Raw genomic sequence first — 24,177 nt, forward strand, 5'->3', positions numbered from 1 at the left:
CTGCCCTTCCTGCCTAGGGGGCTGGAAGGAAAGAACACCCTTCTCCTGAAAACCTCAGCCCCAGCTTCCCCTCTGGACTCTCAGCTCAGCTGGGGTCAGCCAGGCCATCAGCAGGAATGGTTACTGCTTACTTGCCATAACATTTTTAACTTGGCTGTAATATGACACACAGCACACCTACTACTGGCTGTAAAGCCACTGGCTTATGTCCTGAGCAGGAAAACAACTGTGTGAATAACACCTAGAATTTTTTGCTTCATCATTCAGCTGTGCAGACACAGGATCCTTGAAAGCAAGCCATCCTGGGCAGCTGAGAAGGAGAGGACTTGATACTCTTCTTTACTAAAAATAAAACTGAGAGGAGGATGACTCCCCTAGAAAAGTAAACATTCTTGCCGCAAACCAGAACTATACTATATGTATATATTACTATAATAATTTTGGGTTTTTTAAAATAAAATTTGTATGGTCACACTATAGCTTTGAAAGGAAACCTAACCCATATGAAGATCAGAAAAATGTGAAGCATCATCAAAGAACTTTTTCCAAAGTGAAGGTTAGATCAGAAGGGAGATTCCGCAGGACCCAAAGAGCTTGAGAGGGATCAGTGGTTACCCACAAGGCAGCCCAGTTTGATTCATTATGTGCACATAACAATATTTTGCAAATTTAACACAAAGGTGAAATAGTACTTTGCAAAACTGACTGATCAGCGAGAAAATACTAAAAGACAATACTGACATGTTATAAACTGTGGGATTTTTCTGTTTGGTTTTGTTTTTTCTTGTTTAAAACAACTTCCTCAGACTAACAAAAAATTTTCTGGAAGAAAACTTGAGACATCTGTTCTGGTTTCAGATGGCTAGCATGCCCTCTGCTTTGCTCACATTTCATGTAAAATAATGCATTTGAAAAGAAATTGAAGCTCTACCTGAATAACAAAGGGAAGAAGTGAAAGAATTGCTTAATTTCAAGATAGGATGAATGAGATAATTTATGCTGTTACGTAGCCCTGGAAAAATTCCAGTATCCTAACTTAATTTACAGATATATCTCAAAATAGGATCCAAAACAAACCATGAATAACTAAACAAAAAGTATTCCAAGCAAAAGACCAGAAAAACAACTCAAGTTCTTACAGCCAAAATAAAAAGTGGCTCTAGCATCTGAGGTTTAATTTACATCTCTGTTACCATACTGTGAATTATTGCATACGCCTCCTGAGAAGAGGATAGACCTGTTACACCCTAGTGACAGGGTTTAGGAGGATAGCAGATTAGTAACCATTTAAATAGGGACTTGTCATGAACTGCTCACAAACAGAAGCAGTGAACACAGACACACCTTCAGAAAAATCTGTTCCATGGCTCACAGGTGATGCAATGTCAGCTTCTCTGCTTCCTTTTCATAATGACAATCCCAGGCTTACCGCATAGAAAGTAGGTCTGTGCCTTGTTCCACTGTTATTTTTCAATTCACCATGGTCCATAACAGCAGTCTTGGAACAGCCCCAGACCTAAAGAACAGGCTCTTAGAGATGATGCTCTGTACCTGATAGGTTTTCTAGGATTTACAAGAATTTTGTCTGGTCTACCTGAGGAAATCAACTGGAACAGATGTTTGCAGTACCCTACATAGACATTAAAATAACTAAGTTATTCTATCCTAGGATAGGACAGAATAGGATTTGAAGGACAGGAAGAATACCAGCCCGAGGAAGACCTGGAGGGGCCTAACAAGCATTAAGAAGTGGCAGCAAGGGCCCAATGGTTTTCACTTAAGATTCTTTTTTCCAGGAAATCAGAATACATATGCTTTACCTCCTCTGTAAGCGTCAGCAATTCAAGTTCTTGCGCAACTTCCAAAAGCCTTCCTCCTCATTTATCCTTCTCAGCTTCCAAAATACAGCCTTGATGTGGTTCAAATTAGACCTCCCTGATGGCATTTAAAGCTCTCTTTGATACAGAGCATGTCTTGCTAATTATATTTGAAATACATCTTGTAATTTCTTTAGGCAGCATAATTGCATTTTTGATTTATCCAACTGTTTACTGGAGTTTCCATCTATGCATGAAGTAATTGAACTGGTGGACAGAGCAAACAAAAGAATATATCCATCTGGACTTAAAGGCACCACTGGGCTCAGCAGACATGCACTGCCTTTCTTCACTTGAATATTTTAATAAATTCTTAACAACTGGTCATTTGTCTATACGCTAAATAAAGACTCCAAAAAGAAAGACTGGGAAATCCGGATCCCTTTTAGGTTCATTTCTGCCCATGTCTTACTTCTCAGATGTGTCATAGATGTTAGGTATGACATTCTAGATTCCCCTCTTTGCTGACTGAGAGACCTCTGAAGCTGGTGCTGTACATGAGCAGCAGTCAGGTCACCACATGGAGAGGTGCCACCACCACCACTCATACTTTACTGCAGAGCTACATCCCTTTAGCCAGCCCACTTGCTCTCAGTAGGGTGGTTCAATTCCCACTCAGTCAACAATACTGCCCACCTTGGTAATTTTTCTGCTGTCAGTAAGGTCTGCCTCCAGCTGGTAACCTAATGTCAGTATCACCCACTCCCCTTTCTTTTCTGATGTTTATCCTCTGCCACTGCCTGGAGCAGTAGTGCACAAACCCCACAGGCTGAGGAAAACAGATCCTAAATCACTGCTCCCTGCTGGCAATGTTTGAAGATGTTGCTTGGCCTAGAACAAGATACACCAGTGAGCTGTGCACAGCACCAAACCTCCCTGGCAATGGAGGAAAAAGGACATCCCATTATCTTATGATTTTCTTTGAATTCGAGGTATGTCACAACTCAAAGGAAGGCCTTTATTCCTAGCAGAATAAATCAGGTGACCTTCTTGACAGCAGATCCTGATTCTATGCCACCCTTCCTCTACAAAAATACTCTCAAGTTGACAAGCACAGCTGGATACAAGGTTGCATGATGCCTACTCTGACAACTCACTCTTGTGTGGCTCAGGACAACACATTGTGAAGGGTATTATGGAGTTGAGCCAAGACACAGCCAACAATCTGCTGTTATCACAAATATGCACTTAAAGCTATCATCCAGATCCTCACCTTTCAGCACAAGGGAAAAGTGCCTGTTTAAAAGGCCACTTACTAAAGAGAGTAATACAGAGTAAACAACAGCAATTTGGATTTGGTTCCCTGAATGTCACAGCTTAGGGTTTTTTTGGGTTTGTTTGATTTTGCTTTATCATATTTCTTTAAAATAAGGGGCAAAGGAAGAGCTGCAACCAGGCACAGCTTCTCTGAATACAGAGCACATATCTGTAACCATGGTATAGTGGAAAATGATGACTGGCATAGGCCAGCCTTTTGTTCCAGTCATCAGACATCTGCTTTTTAATTAACCATTTGTTAAGAAAGTTATTTTCTACTCTGACTCTACACACCTTATATCAGTAATAAAATCTTTCACTTGCCTTTAGGAAAATGAAACTTCAGCTTCTTATGGAATTTAAGCAGCTCACAAAGAATGCAGCAAAACTCTTGCCCCCTCCTCTATTTGAGGCAACTGTTCTTTTGGTGTTTAGCAGAACAATGTTAAGAGATCCTTCAAGAAATACAGGAATTTAAAGCTCAAACTGCAGCCTGGTTTGTAACTACAAAGGGAAAATTCAGCTCTACTGTCTAAGTAATTTTCCGAAAGCGTAATTTTTGCAGTGGTAAATTAAACATGCTTTCAAATACTGAAATTCCATGACAGTTTTAATCAACAGTCCCGTACAATGAAATGTTAGGACCTAAGTTTTAGCAATACAAAGATGGTGATCTTGAACATCACTGGGTTAAGCTGTTTCTGGCAAATAGTTTGCAGGCTTCCCACATAGCCTGGTGCAGCACACAGCTCTCGCATCCTGAATCTCACAGCAGCAAGATCATGGAGAACCTCACTCCAGGGACCCCCCCAGGAAATTCCTGACCATTGGATTCATTTCTACTAACAAATGGGGTCATCAGCAGACTAAATTTTTAGGGTTCACCTTTAGCAATAATAGGGACTATCAAGAAAACAGGCAAGTGCAAGTGCTGTCTGTGGGGTGGTTGGGTCCAACAGGATTTGGCAGGAGCAAGTACTGCTTGTTGCCAAGAAGAGGGGTCCCATTTCGCTGGTCTTTACAAAATGACTCATGAGACAGCCCAGGTGTATGAGTGCACTCTGAAAAAAAGTTAGGGCAGCTACCTTGTACCCAGACATTAAGAGAAGAGTTTTGACTACAAAAAGTAAACTCAACCAAACAACTTTTTTTTTTTTTTTTTTTCTCTGCCCTGTGTTGGAGAGAGCTTTTCCAACAAAGTTGACCTTTTGAATCTGGATTCATTAATGCATTCATCCAGAGAGTCCAAGTAATCCTATATTCACCCAGAACAACTTCTGCCTCACTTTCCCTGATAGAAGCAAGGTGTGGTGTAAGCAAGCCTGATTTAAACTAAATACTGATTCTTTTCAGGAAGGCATCTCGCAGCAGGGCTTGTTTGGACTGCACATTCACAAGCAAACTAAAAGTACAAACACTCAGACTTTAGTTGCCAGACTAAAAGTTCCATATCAAAACAGGATGAAACTGGAGGTACATAACCCAATGCGTTTGTGCACTTAATGTTGCAAATCAAGAGGTCCACTGCCTTGCATGACTGATAAAGAATATGTGTGCTTGATCTGTAGATACAAAATTTCAAAAATTAAAGGAAAGTACAAGTCTATAAAATTATAAGAAAAGTATTTGCCCAAAGCCTCCCCCTTTCAGCCCTTTCTCACAACCTGTCTTTCAGACTGAAAATCTCCTCTGCACTTTGACAGCCTCCTAAGGAGACACTGCCCTGCTTTTCACCACCTGGCAGTGATTGGTATGTAGCAAAATGCAGCATTCTTGGGAGGTCTGTGAGACCATTTTAAAGAGCAGGCTGGACACACTTATTTCTGATTTGGCACTCTCTAGAGCTCCAAGCTGTTTTGGAGATGGGAGAAAAAACTTCACCTCTTCATGCAACTGTTTGCCCTCCACGTGGATAGGGAAGGGTATAGGGAAAGGCTGCTCAAACAGTGGATGGAAGGAATAAAGTGCAGGTTTTCTGGCACTGCTGACCAGTTACTTGGTTCTGCCTGCCTCTCGTTTCACAGGCATAAGCTTTTAGTACTCTAGCTTATAGTTACGGGACCACTCATACAGGAAAGGAAGGTAGAGGTCAAACAGAATTTGACTTCAAGGCTCTCCCAAAGCAAACACTTTGTAATGAAAAACACACAGTTTAGAGAGGTCCTTAGTATTGACTCAGAATGCTTTTTCTGTCCCCTTGTCACATTCCAAGATAAGTTAAAGCACCCCGAGCAAGAGTGGGCAATGCAAACTACAAGATCCTAATCAGCTGGGATAATCTGGAGAAAGCTCTGTCACAAAGGCTGGGCAAGAAATGCTTTTCTGTGAGCTCTGTGTAACGTTAAATTTTTATCCAGTCAAAGCCCATCATGCACAGAAGCCCCCAAGCAGTGAAACAGCTTAAAACTAGCACAGCAGCAGCAAGCAGTGCTCCAGAACAATATATGACTCAAAAAGGAATCAGGCAAATAAACTGGCAAACTTGGCAGAAGTAGACAGCTCTGCATCTGAAAGACAATCTGACATTTTCCTTTGATTCTTACCTTCTTTATTCTTACCTTCTTGCCAGTTTGGTGTCTGCTACACTTCTTCCTTAGGGGCCTGAACTGGCTCCACTGTGGCTAGCATGACATTCAGCCAGGCAGGAAGGAGAACAGCAGAGGCCTCCTGTAGTACCTTCACTGAGCAGTGTGTTTCTGTTTCCTCATGCTCTATATCCTATTAAATTACAGACAAAAATAAAGTCAGGTATGAGGTAACTTCATAATGGCTTCAGTCCATCTTGTGCCCATTCTGTAGAATAGGTTAGGCCTGGGCTTAGGAAAAAAACCAGCATGTACTAACTTAGTAAGTCAGCTCTAGCCAAGTAGCCCACGGAAGTGTTAATAGCACCTGCCACCACATGCAAAAATCCCAGTATAGCATTTTATAAATCAGAAACCTACCCTGACCCTACCAGGCTGACACACCTGGGCTGTTGGGCCCAAACCCGCCCCGCTCCACAGCAGCCATTTTAGGTGTCCCACCCCCATGGAGTGAGCTGGAACGGCTTCCTCTCGTTTCCTCACCAGAGTACCCCCAAATATCAGGAGTGGAGGAGAAGGATGAGACAGGTCTGCCAGCTTGAAGGGCTCCCTCAAGAGCTGGAAACTAAAGAGAAAGCCGCTGAGGAGCCGGCCCCGCTGTGGGGAGCTGCCCTGCACCTGCCCCGGGGTGGGCCCGGGGCTCTGCAGCCCTCACCTCTGCTCCTCCTGAGGCAGCCGCGCTGAGGGGCACACACGGACCAGCACACGGAGTGGACCAGAACCAGGACCCCTTCCGGTGTCCCCTCCTTTCCCCTGTGGTGTCTGCCCCGCTGCCAGCCCCAGGAGAGGGCGAAAGTCACGAATCGAGCCCAGCAGGGACAGAAAAGGCGGGAGGAAGTTGTGCCCTGGCGACGCCCGTTGCTCACCTCACAAAAAGTGAGGGAGGGGAGGTGCCAGACCTCTTGGTTAGAGCTCCAAAGGCGCAAAGGAAGATAATTCCGCCGCCAAATCACCTTCCTCAGGCCAGCAGGAACAACGAGATCGGGAGCCCCGAGCTCAGGCTGACAGAGGCTCCCCCGGGGCCGTGGGTCAGCACCGAGGCCTCCAGACGCCCGCCCGGTCCAAGGTGCAGCAACATGGACACTGAAACCCCCGCGTGCCAAAACCCACGGAGGAACAGAAAGGAAAGGTCAGTGAACGAGCCATTTGGCTCAGCAACACACGAGGGATGTGTTACACAGTATCAACCACGAAATCTTTTCTGTGTGCGTAGATAAAGCAGACTGCGGTACAAGGAGGGAGGGAATGGCCCCACAGGCTGCACTCAGGGACTGTGGGCACAGCAGTCTGCAGGATTCTCAGGCCCGTCCAAGTGCCACGGCTCCAGGCAGCACTGGCATCCTCTGCAGAGAGCTGTGCCCGCACTCCAGCAGCTCCACGGGGTCATCCAGATCACTGCACCACAAAAATGAACGTTCATGGAGCAAAAATAGCAATTTGTGCGGAGAAAGGGCTCAAGCACAGCCTGATCTGTCTGCTCAGGCTCAAGCAGTCTGATGTCAGGACCAACAAGAAAATTAAGCTTTTCTGTGTGGTATTATGTTTCCTAAAACCAGTACCTGTACAGAAAAGAGCTGCTTTCTGGTATTTGTAGAATTACAAAAGACAAATCCTCCTGCAAATATAGGGTAGGCGAGAGCTCTAATGCCAAAATAAGGGGATTTTTTTCGTTATTAAGTACAATTTTATGAACAGTTGTGCCCAAACACGCTCACACACAATTTTACTGAGTGAAATAAGAGATGCAGATTGACTTGGTGTCTCAAAAGGAAATAAGTTGTTAGGGTATTTATGTGAAAATAGCAATACACTCATGTATTTCCCATGTGAGGCATCTCTAACTACACAAGGACCTATCAATTTTCCACATTCTCTCTTGAACAGCCTCAAAAGCAGCACTACACAATGTGTTCAGCCCTTCTCCATGCAAACCATAGTCCAGTGCTGTGTGTACTGCTTTTTCTCCATAGCATTGCTCAGGGCCCTTTGATCCAAAGTTTGCATGGGAAGACAGGTCAGCTCTGGTTTTAAAAGCCCTTGGATATCCTTCTGTTCTGCAGAAAAACGGGACAGATTCAGCGAGATGCTGAACAACCTCTGGAAGGATCCCAGATAATGCACACGACATAGATGGCAGAGGAGGTGCCAGCAGATGGCACTCAAGAATGTGAGCAGCACTCCTGGACTCAAGGGAGCTTGCAGCCCCGATGGATGTGCTGTGCAACACCAACTACTTGCAGCCTCTAACAAGCCCCCTATGTTTCTGGACTGAAGTCATGCAAATTGAAAATTAAGGGCTTGCAGTGTTTCACATCGTTCATCAGGGATTTAATTCCTGCCTCCAATCTAGAAAATCTTTGCGTGTGTGCTGCATGTGACCAAAGTGCTCTTTAAAGCAGCCTCTTTCTGGATTTTTTGCTGCATGACTCATAAGCAGAACCACTACTTTGTGGTTGTTTGGGTTTTTTGTTTGTTTTTGGTTTTTCGCATTTTGTTTTTTTCTCCTTGCTTCTTCCTTGGGTGTTGTCAATTTGTTTACAGAAATGGAACTTGAATGGTTATGGGTTAAGAGCTCTTCTTTAAAGGAAAGCTTTGGTCTCTAGCCCAGTATTCTTTATTAAAATCACTGCAGTAGATTAACTCCTACTAGTCTTAGGAAATGAGAGTCAATCAACTTTTATAGTTCAATTTTAATTAACAACACTAGATAGGCTCTGTCCACTATAATTTTACTACTGGAGCCTAGGAAGTGCTAGTAAGAAAAAAAAAAAATGAAGCTCTGCCTCTTTATGTTGCTGGGATTAACCCTCCTCAGGTCTACCAGCTCATCTTGCAGGAGCTCAGGACTTCAGCTGATTTAGAGGATAAGGTTATATCTTAGAAAAGAGACTTCAATTAAGAGATGGGAGTCTTGTTAAATTCCTGAAAGTAGCCTCTTAGTTAGCTACAAGAAATTTCTTCTGCTATTTATACCTGACTGGGGAATTAAGAGGGTTTTCTCCCATTCCTTCTCAACCATGACTGGGTTGAATATATCCAACATTCTAACAATCTAGAGTTTTCAGAGTGTCTGAGCCATACTTTTTGCCCATGTTTCTTTGGTCTAATATGGGTAGGTAAGAAATAAGTCTGTCAACACCAAAAGCATTTTCCAGAACTCACTTGGTAAGGCTTCAGACTGAATATTAAAGTCTGGGCTGAAGTCCAGCACACTGCATCCACAGAGGTTTCATAAGCTAACTAGAAGAATTAAACAACATTTGTGTGGTTCCAAGTGTATCCATAGCACCAAGGGACTGAGTGTGGCATGGATCTGAAGCTCTCTGAATGGGTCAAATGCAATTTCCAGTATAGATGCAGTTGTGCAGTGGCTAAAAACTTTAAATTGCATCTGCTGAAAGCTTGGCATACAAGTTAACATGACAGTATTTTGCTTTTGGACTCAAAAATATTTTGAATTGATAATAACATTTCAAAATATTCCTGTGGTTTATTTTATGGAGGCTTTTTTTTTGTTTGTTTAATAAGCCCTTGGAAGTAGGTCTTAATTATGAAGCTGACATTTGCATACTGATCTCTTCCTGCCTGAGAAAGCCAAAGAAGTGAGCTTTCCACACACACAGCAGCTCTGGCTTCCAGCCCACTGTGATGTGAGCCTGGACAAAAAAAAATATTGCCACTTTCCAGAGATTTCATGTGCCACTCATGTCTTAATTATCTGAGTTTAATTACCACAGCTCTAGTTGTGATACGCTTGTGGGTAGCTTGTCATGAAAACTGTGCAGCTGTCCTGATTGAGGGAATCCCCCAAAAAGGGGACTGGAGTAATCAACAGAAAAGGAAAATACAAAGTTGAAAATGAGACATCTAAGATTATACTTATGCTGAGAGGTAAGACAGTGGCCTGGAAACACATGTGCTGAAATTCAACTCCAAATCTAGCTTTCTGCTTACCTTCTGACTTTTAGCAAATCCTCATGTTCTGAGCTTTCATTTCCCCATCTCTGCCAACCATTCTAGTTAAAGCAAATGGATTTACTAGGGGTATTCAGAAAAGCTTTTAAGCTCTTCTCTCAGCATTGGTTTGTGCAGTGCATATGCTTGGGTTGTGAATTATGGCCCATGTGTGGCTCCAGGGCCTTGACAGTCAGACTGAGTTAAAACTGCCTCTGTCCTGAAGACCTGACCTCTCTTGGAGAAAGCTGATCCCTGTGGAGCCCCTAGGACCACCAGTTTTCATCCAGAGACATTTAAAGGGAGGCTTTGGGCCTCTAATGTTCAGCTGGTTTTGCCTCTGCTACTTCTGCAGCCTTGGCATCATTTTTATCTTACAGTAAGGAGCTTGGTTGAAGCAAAGGCAGCAGGTGAAGCAGTGGGGAAGTAAAGAATAAGCCAGAAGAGAATAGCATCTCATTTGGCAGATGAATACTGAGGAAATATTAGATACACATTGAGACATAGCTATACTCTGGCCATAAGAATGGAGTTTTAGGACAGCAGTCAGGGGACTGAGAAACTACTGAAGAAGAAACTATACTAAAAATCAAAAACATATAAGGTAGGGGTTGAAAATAAGCACTTCAGGGCTGTCAGTCTGAGAAAATATCAGAAAGAAGAGGGTATGGCATGAGATACAACCAGCACAAGTAGATATACCAATTGGGCCAATTAAAAACACAGAAAATAAAGCTGCAGCAATAGAAAGGAAGCAGAGAGGACTGAATGCCGTTCCTAAAAGGATGACCATCTCTCAGAATGTGTAATGTTGCCATTAAAGGAATACAAGCACAAAGTGGATAAAAGTCCAGCAAAAGCTTTCTGAAAAAGAGCAAAAGATTTTGTGAGTCATACTGGATTCCGTAGAAGAAGAACAATCCTCCAGAACAGGATGGAAATTCTACACTGGCGGGGAAGGAGAGCTGCAAGGTAACAGTATGCATGTTTTCCCAAAAGCAATTCCCTTGCAGAGTCAATAATCACATACAGACTATGGATTGATATTTAAGCATTCAGCCAAAATACCACTAAAGGCAAATGGCAGCTTGAATGGAACTCATAGAGGAATGAAGGGGCCCAATACTTCAGTTCAAAAGCTGACCCTCCCTGGTCTAAATTTGAAATAATTACATTCTTTCCTAAGGTAGAAAAAAATATCCAAGTCTTTCAGAATGTTTGCTTGAGGCAGAGCTTTGCCCTTGTTTTTACATTACTTCCCTCTGATCAGAAATTAAAATGCCTTAATGACAAGTAGAAAGTCTTGATTCTGATCTTGCAAGTAATGTCATGCCAGGATGACTTCACAGACTCCAGCTGAATTACCTCCAATTATCTTTGGGTAAATGACACCAGAATTAGGCTCCGGGCATCCATGACTTCACAGTTCTCCAAAATCCTGAAGGTACATGTTTTTTGTAACTGACACAGGTATGTGCAGAAGTTGGAGCATCCCTGGAGATCTTTGCCACTTGAAAACCATTGCTATGATGGAGAAGTTTACAGACAGCTGTGGTTCATTCCACTGATGTGTTCTCCCCTTTCTGAATGCCCACCTACAGAATTCAGTGTTTATTTTAACACAAGTGAAACAGCTACCACAAATAGCAACTGAAACACTCATCGAAGTGAGTGAATGGCAAACATGCACACACAGGGCATATTTTGCTGGAATTCAGACTTTATGAGACAGCCTAGAGTCATGCAGCTCTCCCTCTTGCCTTTAGGATACCAGTGGGAGTGACAGGTCTTGGCAGACAGCTTCTGAAGAGAGGCAAAAGCTGCAGTCAGTCCTGGCAGACATTTCATAGCCATACTTGGGATTTCTCACTGGGTCAAGGTTGTGGCTGCTCTTTTAAGCTGAATAAGGAAGTGTGAGTGAACAGAGTCTTGCCTTCCCCTTCTCATATTGGGAGTATTTGAAAGCTCATCCTAGACAATGACAGGAACAATTCAAAACTGTAGCAAAATACTATGATGGGGACTTTCATTTTTACCACTTCCTTTTCTTCCTGTCTGAAGTTATTTTTAAAGGTATTTCTCCACAGTAGTCTCAAGTGGAAAAGCTGCAAATATCAGAGCAAGTTGTATTACAACTGGAGTTAAACAGGTATCCTCAGAGTGTACACCTACTGTTGTGGAAAAATTCAGAGAAAGTATGTCCCTTAGTATGGCATCTCTTTAATCTTTCAGAAGGTTCATCTGGCTCTCTTGTGACAGGCTGTAATCCTAGAAACATTATACTGAACTACCTATCTTAGTCCACACAAAGAGGTGGGCATCTACACAGTCTGCTGGTTATGTCAAGGTGGAGTGCAAAGCAGCAATCAGAACATACATTTCTCTTAAGACCATATTCCCTGAATAGGTTTAGGATTCCTCAGATTTGGGATTGGGAATCCTATTACTTAGCTTTAGTAATCTGCCCTTGGTCATGTTGCAGCTCAGATTTTAAAGAACATGAGACACCAGCTAGCAAACTTAGCTGACTATAAAGCAACTGTACAATATTTAGGACACACTATTTATTGTTAAGACTTCAGTTAAACTGCACAGAATTGCACTGTGCTACCTAGATATCCAACCTATTAAATCTAAAAGCATGACCAAGGGAAGCTATTTATCTGTCTCCATAAGCATAGGGATGTGTGTTTACTGATAGTGAAGTACAATTATATCTCCATTAGCAAGCAGAGCAGTATAAAAGTAACATTTGTAGAGCAAGTGATTTGGCACTAAGGACTACTGTTTGCCCTAGTTTTATTTCAGACTTCCTCCAGTCTTCTGTGGACTGGATGTCTGTTTGTGGTCCTACCATCTTTTCTGGTTTAATCTAACATGTACTCAGTCTGTGTGCCACGCCACCCAACTTTTTGAACACAACCACAGTGAGGTTAGCAGAGATTTACATCAAAACTACAATCCTGATCTAAATTAAAATGCTAATGAAGATACATGTTGTGTCCCACTGGCAGTGCATGGTGCAAACGGGTGATGCTGCCAGCACCACACTGTTCTGGTAACATTAGATGCCACTGATATCTTCTCTGTATCAGTAATTTCTCTTAGGTACATGCAGCCTGACTTTTCCCTTGTGCTTAAATGTCATTTCAAGTTTATTGCTAGCTAGTGCAGCTTTAAATCATATCTAGCTTTTTTATGCCATCTGAAGCTTGTAATACTGTGCTTCTCATTGTCTGTGGAGCAGAGAAACTTTGCAATCCAGGCTTTTTTTTATGAACAGTCTCTAAGTCGTTAGGCAACTCAGTCAATCTCTATTTTCCACTGCCCTATAAATTAGAAGGGAAGATAAAATGTGCTAAGTTGATGCTAAAATACCATGACACACTCCACTGATTTAGTAGGAATAAACAAAGGACAGATCTTGCCTTTTATAGATGCAGGCTTCTCTGTGCCAGAGTCATATAAATTCCCTTTGCCAAAGTCTCATTGCACACAGGGTTTGTGGGAAACGTAACCTCAGTTAACTTCCACCAAGAAATAAATCTGTGTTGAAGTACCTCACCAGAAGAAACTTTCCATCATGGGCAGGTTGTCACAAAGGAATTGATTGCAAAATAATATATTGCCCATGAATACAGATGCTCTGCCTCCTCCTGAGACAGAGTACATATTTATCTATATAGATATGCAGATATTTCTCATCCATCACAGCAAATACCCTGGTGCCACCAGTGGACAGTAGAATAAATTTTGATGCCCACAGCTGACCTGATTGTTTAGAAAAGAATAATAACATCCCAGATCTCAAAATGACCTTCATGTTGCAATGGTCAGGACTCACACCAGTAAAGAGTGGGAAGAGAGGGATTATCTCAAGTTACTTAACCCTGTAAGCTCAGGACAACACATATGCAATGCAATGTTTTACTCTTGTCAGCATTACTCCTGAGCACCCTAATGTCATGACTTTAGGTAAACCTCACACACCCAGGCTCTCCTTGCTGTACATAGCCACTCAGAATTCAAGGGTTTTTTTTGCCTCCTTTGGCAAACACTTCTTCTCCCTCTTACCACCACTCAGCTTCCCATGCAGATAAAACTCAGGCTGTGGTTTAAATTTCACTTTTTGCAGGACAAGCAGTGAATTTTTAGACAATCTGAATAGCTCTCTTTTCAAATGCCTCTTTCTCTGCTCCTCATGTGGTCATTTAGTGGCTACTACCAGCTATTGAAGAGGACTGAGGTTCGGCTGCTCCAGAGGCAAGTGGCAACAGTAAGCAAGATCTGGCAGTCAGTAAGATGATGTAAATTTTGGAATGCTTCTTTCTGACAACTGGAATGAGCTGGAGAATAGTGCTTCAAGCAGAAGCCACCAGTCTGGAGCTATTTTAAAGATGCCTCAGTATCTCACCTGGCAGCAGCCTTACACGTGCCTTATTATTGCAAAACATTGTCCTACTGTGTACGAGTGTGCCTACAAAATTATGGTGATAACTATTGCTGTTGGATTTCTACTGCTGAGGCAAAATTATGACTGGAATGACAGCTGTGGTGGTATTAAAGAAAGACAGTCTTTGGGTGTATGCTGTTTGAGGTATCAAAAAAAGTTGGTACGGTTTATAGGGATCCAAGACATTCCTGAATCTGGAAGAATTTAGTTCTCAAAAATATGGTTTCAAAATATACAGGCTGCATTACTTGAGATTAGAGTCCTGGCTGCATTGCTGGTAAAGCTGAACAGTGAGCTTTTAACACATACTTGACTTTCCACATCAGTCACATGGCTTCACCCAACCTTATTCTTACTGGTTAAAGGAATTTTACCCACTGAGAAGCTGCCTCCTGCTTTGTTCACATGTATTCCAGTGGAGCTTAAGGCTACTGGATTCCCATGCAGGTTAGAAGCCAAACACTTCAGAAACTTGTATAGCAACAAATAGTGGTGCAGTTTGGATGACTAAGTAGCCCCAAGTTCTGTCTGACCTATGGACATGAACAAGGGAAAAGATGGTTCTGCAGATTTACCATCTCTTGCAGAATAACACTGTGGCACTGAGCTCATGGTTTACATTTACATGCCTGCTCCTGGGATCAGACATCCATACTTATCCAGGAACAGCCACTGACTTCTGACACTGGAAACTCAGTTTCAAGTTCCTGCACTACTGGAACCAGGCAGGAATTTAAAGCAATGTCTCCCACAGCTGAACCAAGGGCCCTGAATATAGTGCTGCTGACTGGATCATTTCATTGTAACCTCACAGTGTTGTAGCAGTTGCTAACCAGAATGAAAAAGTTCCAACCTGGGAAATGATAATGTATGAGAAGGACAGCAGGAACTGGGAGAAAGTGGTGATAAGCATAACTATTACTAAACAGTGTCAGAGCAAACCAGCTGCTTGGGAGGAAACTCTGTAGCTTTCAGTGCATTTCCTTAGCTATACTAAGAGGGCCTGAGGTTTGCATGTTGTTACCACAAGTTTGCACAGCTGTATTTTCTCTGCTGTTGAAACTGCTTCTGCCTGTCAAAGAGGTGGAAGTCACCAAATTTAGTCAATGGCCCTGCATTTTTCCTCTGAACCCCACTACTGACATGGGGACCTGAACAGATTTAATCTTTGTATTTTTCAAAATCTGGCTTACATTTTCCTTTTCTCTTTTATGAGCAGGTACTAAAGGATTGAGTTAGAGGGTCAGATCTCTAGGATGGAATTAATTAGCATAACTTGTGTTAAAGTGATTATAATAAGACCATATTATTTTACACTGGTTGCCTGTCTCACCAAAAATCTTACCCCAAAATGCTCATTCATTTATATTGCACTTTGACACTCCTGTGCTCCTCCAGATAACTAATGTCAGTGTGAGGAGCTGTAGAAAGGAAGAAAAACCATCTGGCTATTTGCATTCAAAGCTAGACATTCTTACCTTACTTTTGTTCCCAAACCAAAATCTGTTCTTGCAGGGGCCAGAACTTCCCTTGTTTTGGATTCCTACCCTTGTGGTCCAGAAGACTGACTGAAAATTAAAAAGCAGAGAACCAGGAATGTCCCAGTTTTTTGCTTGTTGGTACCAGGCTATGTACATCCCCCAGTTCTGGCAGAAGGCAATTTTATCTCAACAGGGGGAACATGCAGACCATCAGTAGCCTGTGACATTTATAACTGGCAGGTCAGGTAGCTGCTGTCCCCAGTAACACATTTAAAGCAGCTGACACCTGCAAGTGCCAGACAAAGTGTGCTGCTGAGCAGTGCATGATAAGCAGATCTCCACCAGCAGTAACTGCTGTAACTTACCCAACACATTCCCACACCAATTACATCTTAACTGCACACTCATTGCCTAAGGGATCTAGAGAATTTGACAAGGGATTAGTTCAGATAACTTGGCATTATTTTAATCGTGATCCTACCAGGGTTGTATCTTCCCTCTAAAAAGATAAGTTTAACAGCATTGTTTGATGGAGAGCAAGCCTCAGTTTGCTACTGCTGCCTTCAGGTTAGGATTTTTTAATCTTGGCAAGCAGAAAAAGGAACCCTCCTGAGTAATGCTAAGACAACAGTCTGTTCCCTCACACTCAGTTGGCAGAGATCTAGTGTGCTGTAAAAAAGCTTCCAGTATAGGTGCCAGGCAAGAATGGCACTGAACTGAGATGTCCTAATCAATCCTGTTTACCTGCAATCATATGTGGAAATCAATACTCGAGTACCAATAGAGGCTGCTTTCAACTCCTTCAGAAAATGGGAACAGACATTAAAAGAAAAGAGCAAGCTGACTGTCCAGCATGGGCCACTGGGATTCCTCTTCTGCAGGAAAATATGTTGGTGTTTTTTCAAAGTAGATTCATATTGACACGGCTGCAAAGCTCTCTAGGAATTGGTCAGTGTAAGACCAAAGCACTTCTCAGTCCCTAGTGCCTCAGGCTTGCCATCTCTCTCTGTGAGGTTTATCCCATTTTACAGATGGGATATAAAGTGCAGAGGCTAAAAGACTTGACGGAAGTCATAGAGGAAGCCTGTGGGAGGGTGAGGTATCAAAGTGGCTCACATCACCTGGCTGAGACACCATCTCCAGCATGGCACTGCCTTCAGCACTGCAGCAGGCTCTAAAAGGACACCAAGAGTCCCTGCTGACAGTGAATGTATCCACATGAACACATAAAGGGAAGGCAGGGAGGGAGTTGTATGGGAGGCTTTCCAGCCTCAGGCACTTCGTTTATGGTAGTGATAAGACCTCAGCAGAGAACAGGGAGTCTCTTTGCTCTGAGAAACTTAAAAAGAATGCAGCTCCTCCCCCTGCTATGGGGGGCTCTAAAACCTGTTGGGATGAAAAAATCTTGGTTCAGGCTGTAAAATATTAGTTGATAATAGCTGAGACTTTTTCAATACCTTTGATTCTAATACACTTTGCACGCTAGAGCTGCTGTGTTAGAAGTGATTCTTCTGACATGCTGATACTTGAAGAGCTCCATGAAGGGCAGCACACCACAGCTGAGGGGAGGAAATGAGGTGAGAATTAAAAACGCAATTATTCACCTTGAAATTTTGCCAGAACACCACCCAGCTTCTTACAAGAAACCCATTAGCTTCTTAGTTACAAAATACGGAAAGATTAAAAAACTCTAACACAATAAGCTGTTCATGCTTCAAGGCAAGGACTGTGAGTTTTCTCTTAATGCAGTAACTGTTACCAAGTCTCACTCAAATTTACCCTTGTACTTTCAGAAATGCTACCCTGTCAGCCCTCTAGGCCAAGATAGAGCATATCCCTCAGTCAGAGAGCCACCACCCCTTTGTTGGTGGTGGCTTTGAGCATCCAAGTCTTACATGTGACAGGCATCTGCTTGTCCCCTCTTCAAAGCCTATGGGCATGTCAGTCTCCTGGCAGAGCTTCATGGAGCTATGGAGCACAGCCTGGAGTGTCCATAGCAGATTGGATAGCACAGGACCAAACCAGATTTTCCACAGCTCTGACAGCACAGAAGCCACCATAGTAGAAGGAAGAAAGTCAAACCATGCTTACTTATAAAGTTAGCTCATGGAGAAATCACCAGAAAGTTTCTTTGTCCTTTCTCTGAGAAACATGGACTTGGCTGCTGCCTGAGGTGTGAGATCAGCCTGCAGGGAGCAGACACCTGGCTTGATGGAAGGCTGGAGTTCTAGAGGCCTGGGAAAGGTTTGCACCCTAATGGGAATATAGTCCCAAAAACGGACTCCTTTCCCACTGCTGTACCTTGGAGCTATAGAATTGAGACAACTCTTCAATGTCAAAGTCTCTCCCATTCCTTCAGGAAAAACACTACTTTTACTTAGAAGCAGCCAAGTGGAGCCCCTGGGAAGTACAGCCACCCATGCATGCCAAAGAGCTACTAGAAATGAGGCTGGTGTGAAGAGTGGCAAGTGGATGTTTATTTCTAAAGCTGAACATGACAATTTAGTTTGAACTGAGAGGAGGGGAAAAGAGAAGACTGTTTCAATAGTTCCACTTGCTGGGTCTCATACCTATGTGCCATACTGTTTTGAGGAAATTTTATTTTTAAAGAAGTATTTAAACAGAGCTGTCTGCAATGATACAAAAAATAAATTAAATTATTTTGTTGACCATTCCTACAATTCAGTTCAGGTTTTTGTGCCAAAGCTGGGGGTTTCCCCAAAATCTCACATCTGAAGAAGGCTGTTTCTCTAATTCAAAACAAATGAACAAATAAACATTTTCCCAGGTTACAGGAAAATTTCTTGAAAGGTATGTGAAATAATTTGTTTTCCTATGGCCTCAGGTCTGATGGGTACTGGTTCTACTTCTTGTGCCCCTCTGGATTTGAGAGGTGTGGGTAGAACTCTTTTCACAAGAAGGGAGCACTTGCTGTGCTCTGCTGCTGCTGGCTTTGGTAAGCATCGAGAATGATCCAAAATGTGGGCTATTCCAAGGTCTGTCTAAAGCAGGTGATGTTCACTGTTTGATCTACTTCAACCAAATGTCTTTGTAGGAGATATAAATAAAGAGGTAGCAAAAGAAATTAAAATATAATCTAACAAGAGGCAAAATTAGCACTCAGATTTATCCCATGTTTCAAATTATGCAATAATTTTTACTTAAGAACAATTCGGAAGTGATGCCAGATTCTTTGCCCAAGATAACCCTAAATATCTCTCCCTACTGAGGATAATGAATACCATTATCCACACTCAGTAAGAAAATGGAGGGAAAATGGTCAAGAGCCCTGTAGCTCAATGGTAAGAGAAATGCAGTTCCCAGGCTTGAGGGCTATAGATTAATGGTAGTTTTCCACAATGAAATAGTGAAAGTATAATTTCTGCTTAGCAGTTGTGACAACAAGTAAAAGGGAAAGCTTGGCATATTAGGACAGACACAAATTCCAGTGTTCTTTGTTCTTTTGTTTCCCAACATTGGTTGAATTCTTCCCACTCTCCATGGTTTATTTAAGAGCTCTTGCAGATGTTTTAGATTTCTTCTAATCACAGTTAATTACTACTTACATTGTTTTTAAAAAAAACAATATACAATATATAATTTTACATTAAGCTCTATTTTTCCAAACCCTGTGCTCCCTTGCACCTTTTGTTCTTGGATGTTACCCATTATAAAAATAGGCCCATTAACCAGAAATTATTGCACAAATATTTTCAGGCTTTGATAATCTTATCTACAGACATTTCATCTACCTCTACAGCACAAGGATGCTATGTGGGATTGTGGTCACTAGCATATTTGCAGTTTCCCACTTTGCTTGAAGAAAAACAGTGACCCAGTTCTGTGTGGCTTGCTGAAGAGGAGGTGAAAAGCAGTCATGGTGTGGGGTCAGGCAGAGGAACAAAAGCAGCAGCTTTTCCAGGCTTAGGACCAGCTGACATTGCAAGACACAAATGAGAGAAATCAGAAAAGCTCCCTGGAGAATACTCTTATTGCTTTCCACTGCATATCTCTACAGCTGGACAGTGCAAACAGCATTTGTAGCTGTGAGATAGCTGTGCAGGGGCATCAAACACCTCTGTGCTCCCTGTCTAGAATGAAGGCCCTGACCTTGTGCTCTGCTGTAGCCTAAACCCTGCCGTGAAGATTCTGCAGGTTCCAGACAACCTTCATGCCAGAAAGGTGCTAGCAAATCAAAATAGCACTGAGAGGTGGCAAGAAGCCTGGAGCAACATTAACAAAGCTAATTTGGCTTGTGAGGCTGAGCTGGACTGGGAGAAAAATCCTCCAGATATCCAATCATATGATGGTTACATTTTCTACTTTCTTTCTTCCCTTCAATCCTCAACTTCTTCAAGTGGCACCAAGCACCAGTGTGACAGAAACACCAATTGGGTTTGACAGGTCTTTTATATTATACTCAGTCCACAAGGTACAAGTGGAAAATAACAAAGCAAAGTTTCACCCAAATCCCTTTGTGAAACAGTCACTTCCTCAACAACTCACATCTCTCCCTTGGGCAAAGAGTGAGTGTGAAGGGATGAATGTGAGCAAGAAATGTTATCCTGTCACCCACAGTGATCAAGTGTAAAGACACGGGAAGTGGGTCATTCCCACAGGCATCAAGGAGCTGTCAGCACCAGCAGGCACAGATGAGCAGGGAGGAGCCTCCAAACTCACAGTCAAATCATCACCAGAGCAAGTGAAGAAAGAGGCCGAGATTGCATGGCACAACATGTTTGGGTTTCTAAAGTGAGCACTTTTCTGCTATCAATAAGCTGAACCTTGTCTGTCATGGCATTTGCCCAGCAGGTGGGAGGTTTTGTTAAATCCCAGGATCTATTCCCTGGTCAAATGGTGCAATCCAACTGGAGAACAAAGCCGTTGAATTGTCCTTTTTGGTCTGGTACACAATCCAGAGAAAGCAGATGCTGTTCTGTGCCTCAAAAGAAAGGACTCATGTGAGGCACAGAGAACATACAGCACTTGCAAGGCAGGAGGCAGTACTGAAGTTTCAGCCATACCTGCACCCCAGGGTGCAGTCTGCATGTGGAATGAGTGGCAGTGAAGTTTGCCTGACAGATTCTGGAGGCAAATTGTATAAAGAACATCTTGACACTGATTTTACTTCATTTACCACATGCCCATATATACCACAGGTATGAAGCTACTAGCTAAGTCATCTGGACTCTCCCTCAACCATTTCTCTCCCTGGTTCCTGGAAGCAGCTATTTCCAGTGATGTTTATAGAGGGGAGTGTACTGCTAACTCGTCCAAACAGTAGGCCTCCTGCAAACCTTTAAGAAGTCTCTGCTTGGAGCAGATATAATTTTCCAGACCTTGTTAAGAATTATTCTGGGCACTTGTCTATACCCTTGAGAAACTCCTTACTGAGCAGATTCTAAGGGCAACCATTGAACTGATAACCTTCATTTTCCTGGGATGATGCAATGGCCAATTTGTGCTCAGGAAGTACAGCAGACTAAGCAGAAAGTAAAACGAGCTGCTGAAATTCCCAAGACAGCATTTTGTTTCCATGTCATTGGGGATAAGATTTCAAAGTGTAGAACAATACTTTAAGTTCTCGCTTTTATGAGGTCAGGCTAAATGCTTCCTCTTCATATATGAAGAGAGTGTGATCTTTGCCAGAGTCCACAATGGGTTTGCTCGTTTTGATTTCTGGTTTGGTTGGGAGCTCAGTGCAGCAGGAAATGCAGCTCTCAAGATCAGTTCAGGCTTTGCTGGAAAGTGGCCCCTGCAAGAAACTGTGGGCTGCACAAACATTGGAGCAATTCAAGAGCAGAACTGAGACTGTGCTACAACTACACTCTGCAGATTGTCACTCAAATGCCCTTCCTTTCTACCCCATTCTCAACTTCAAGACTCTATATTTGATTTGGGGCAGTGATTTGGGACATGAATGAAGAAGTAAGAAAAAGAAAAACCAAACCTCTGGAGAGTTTGCCAGACTGTGAGAGAAGGGTAAAGTTTTCAACATAAAGCTGACTATGAGGCAGCGAAGGGCAGGTTATAAACACCCAGGACTGTATAAGAGGAATCCTATAAGCTATTATATACCCCCATTTCTATCTTGCTGATTTAATGAACAAGAAAAGACAACTCTGAGCACAGCCTACAAGGATCTTGCAGAAAGTATGAGAAGGTGTATTAGAGAAACTGGTAGATGGAATAAAAGCACCTGAAAATGTTCTCAATTGGTAAGACCTGCAATAGCAGAGATGTTCACTGGATGCACTAACACAGTCGTACCTGGGCTGGCTTGACTGCAGACACAAACAGGGAACTGAAGTCTGTACCACAGAGAGGGTTTTTAAAATACAGCCATCAGCAGGAGTGGCTTAGACATCAACTCCAGACACAGAACAGTAGCTGTACCTGCCCTTACAGTGTCTCACATGCCTGCCTGAGCACCATGGAACAGCCCTACTGGAGAAAACAGCTTCTTTCTGGAGCACAGTTCCCAGAAAGCTCAGATCAGTTTCCACAGCCTGCAGTAATCTGGGCAATTGTTTAGATTACATTGGTCACACTGATTAACTGTAGCACTGGGTTCCTGTCACTAATTTCAGTAACACTTACTAAGGAACAGAGACACAAGGGCCCTGAGGCCAAACTCTTTATGTGACCTGTATAGCCCATTTCTCATTTTTGATGGCCAAACCAGGTTGATATCTGCTCCTCTCCAGCCATACTTAGGCTTCCCTTCCTGCCTAAACTAATTCAGGACCAATACATAGCAATTCCTCTTATTCCAACAGTGTTGTGAACGTAAAAAATTTCCCTGTTTCACGACTCTGCACTTACCTTCTTGCTGTGTTTATGCAGTTGTTGTATCCTCTCTGACTCTTAAGATTAAACCAAACACTTCTCCCTTTGGGTCCCAGCACAGACTCTTCCTTTCTTTTCAATTTCCCAATTTCTGCCTTTTGAAATGCTGTGCTTTGACAGCCTGAGATGGCTGATCACAGAGGAGTTTCTGTCAGGGAAAAAAAGCCATCAAGGCATTCCAAATGAACCAACGGGGGCTCACTGCTGATAGAAGGAGCTGGACATGAGACTGGACAAATACTGCTAACACAGTAGAATTTCCCAGGGACAAATGTGTGGAAACAAAGCTGCAGTGGGATGCAAGGTTTCTCCCTAGGGCTGCAGCATTAAGGGCAGTCTGTTCTTAGTCCAGAGGGAAACAAAATCAGAGAAATGTGATCCCAAGTAGTGAACCAAAAATGCCAGACATTTTCTGCATGTCTGTGTCTTTACAGAGAGCAGCCAGGGATGAGTTATTTGTTTTTGAACTATACAGCTGCTGAAGCTCTAAGAAATGCACTCAGAGCTTTCAGCCTGCCCCACTATAGCTTGGATTTCTATGTGAACTCTGAAGGTGGCCTGGACTCTCAAGAAATGCATAGATGTCTCAAAAACCATCACCTGCTTGGCTGCAGTGTCAAAAGGGACCAAAGCAACATCTGAGTTTACCTAATTTTCAACAATTTTGTAATTCAGCAAAGGACTTCCACCTTCCACCTCTTCAACTGGCACTGTAGAGCTGAATTATCCTTTCAATATTTCCATCTTCAATGGCAGGGAGGCAAGAAAATGCTTGCAAGTAAATACCTGAGGCAAGCCCCAGTTAGTCTGCTTGCTGTCTCAATTTAAGTATTTTCAGGGTTTCATTAGGAATTCAGAGGTAACCCAGAAGGAAAAACCCAAGTATACATACAGGAAAACCCAAGTATAGCCCCCCCATTCCTTACCATGTTTCCCTTTAGCAACATGGTAGAGATGCAGCATCTATGAAAGGGTAGAAAGCTGCCATCTCATGTTTTGCCCCCACCCCCTACCCCCAGCTGACAGAGAATTCTTTTTCCCTCCAGCACAGGATTTACATTTGCTTGATATGGTGTTTGGCCAGCCCCATTTCCAGGACAGGTTCACACCAGCTGTGCTGTTATCCCAATTCCACCACAATAAAGTGAACACCAGACATGGAGAGACCTCTCTGAAACCTCAAAGCCACCTCCTAACCTGTGCTCACCTTACAGTACCAGAAGAAAAGAATAAGCAACTTTCTATCCTGTCTCCAGCAGCCCTCCCTCCACTCAAAGGCAATTACTCTATTTAGGAACCAGCCAGCATATTAAACAGAGAGGAAGAAAGGTGTGAAACAACAAAAAAAGGGAATACCTGTTACCTTCAATGATGTCATTATGAATCTACTCATTATGAATCTACACAGGAACCCAACTGTGTGAACTCTGCTGCTACCATATACTTTTGAAAAAGGTTGAAGGTTCTGGTTTTAGTAAACGTTACCCTTAAGATATGGAAGATCTGATTATGCTCTCACTCCTTCTGAGATGGGTGCACTGACAGCCTGGTTTTTTTTACAAAGCATTTAGTCTGGGAGATATTCAGTACATTTAGAGATTTTCCAGTTACAGGAAAGGAATAGGACACCCTTAAAAAGAAATCTTTACATCTAGCTTCTTTTCAGGTAACAAGATCTTGGACAAAACAAAACATATGTGATCTGGTAATGTAATAAAGAC

At 42.7% G+C, this 24,177-nt stretch overlaps 1 long non-coding RNA gene across 3 annotated transcripts in view; it reads right to left on the minus strand.

Moving 5' to 3' along the window:
- LOC139801088 (uncharacterized) overlaps positions 1-23,802 on the minus strand; it is a 42,622-nt gene extending 18,820 nt beyond the window's left edge. The window contains exons 1-2 of one of the 3 annotated variants that reach the window (XR_011728059.1): positions 22,433-23,802; positions 5,678-5,852 (exon numbers count right to left, since the gene is read on the minus strand). This is a non-coding gene — a long non-coding RNA (uncharacterized lncRNA). Of the gene's footprint in view, positions 1-5,677; positions 5,853-6,374; positions 6,591-22,432 lie in introns of those variants that run through there. The other 2 variants (XR_011728057.1, XR_011728058.1) reach the window with 2 other exon arrangements.
- Between the last annotated feature and the right edge of the window lie 375 nt (positions 23,803-24,177).

This window comes from Heliangelus exortis, chromosome 11 (assembly GCF_036169615.1).
Source record: "Heliangelus exortis chromosome 11, bHelExo1.hap1, whole genome shotgun sequence".
In the NCBI taxonomy this organism is placed as follows: domain Eukaryota; kingdom Metazoa; phylum Chordata; class Aves; order Apodiformes; family Trochilidae; genus Heliangelus; species Heliangelus exortis.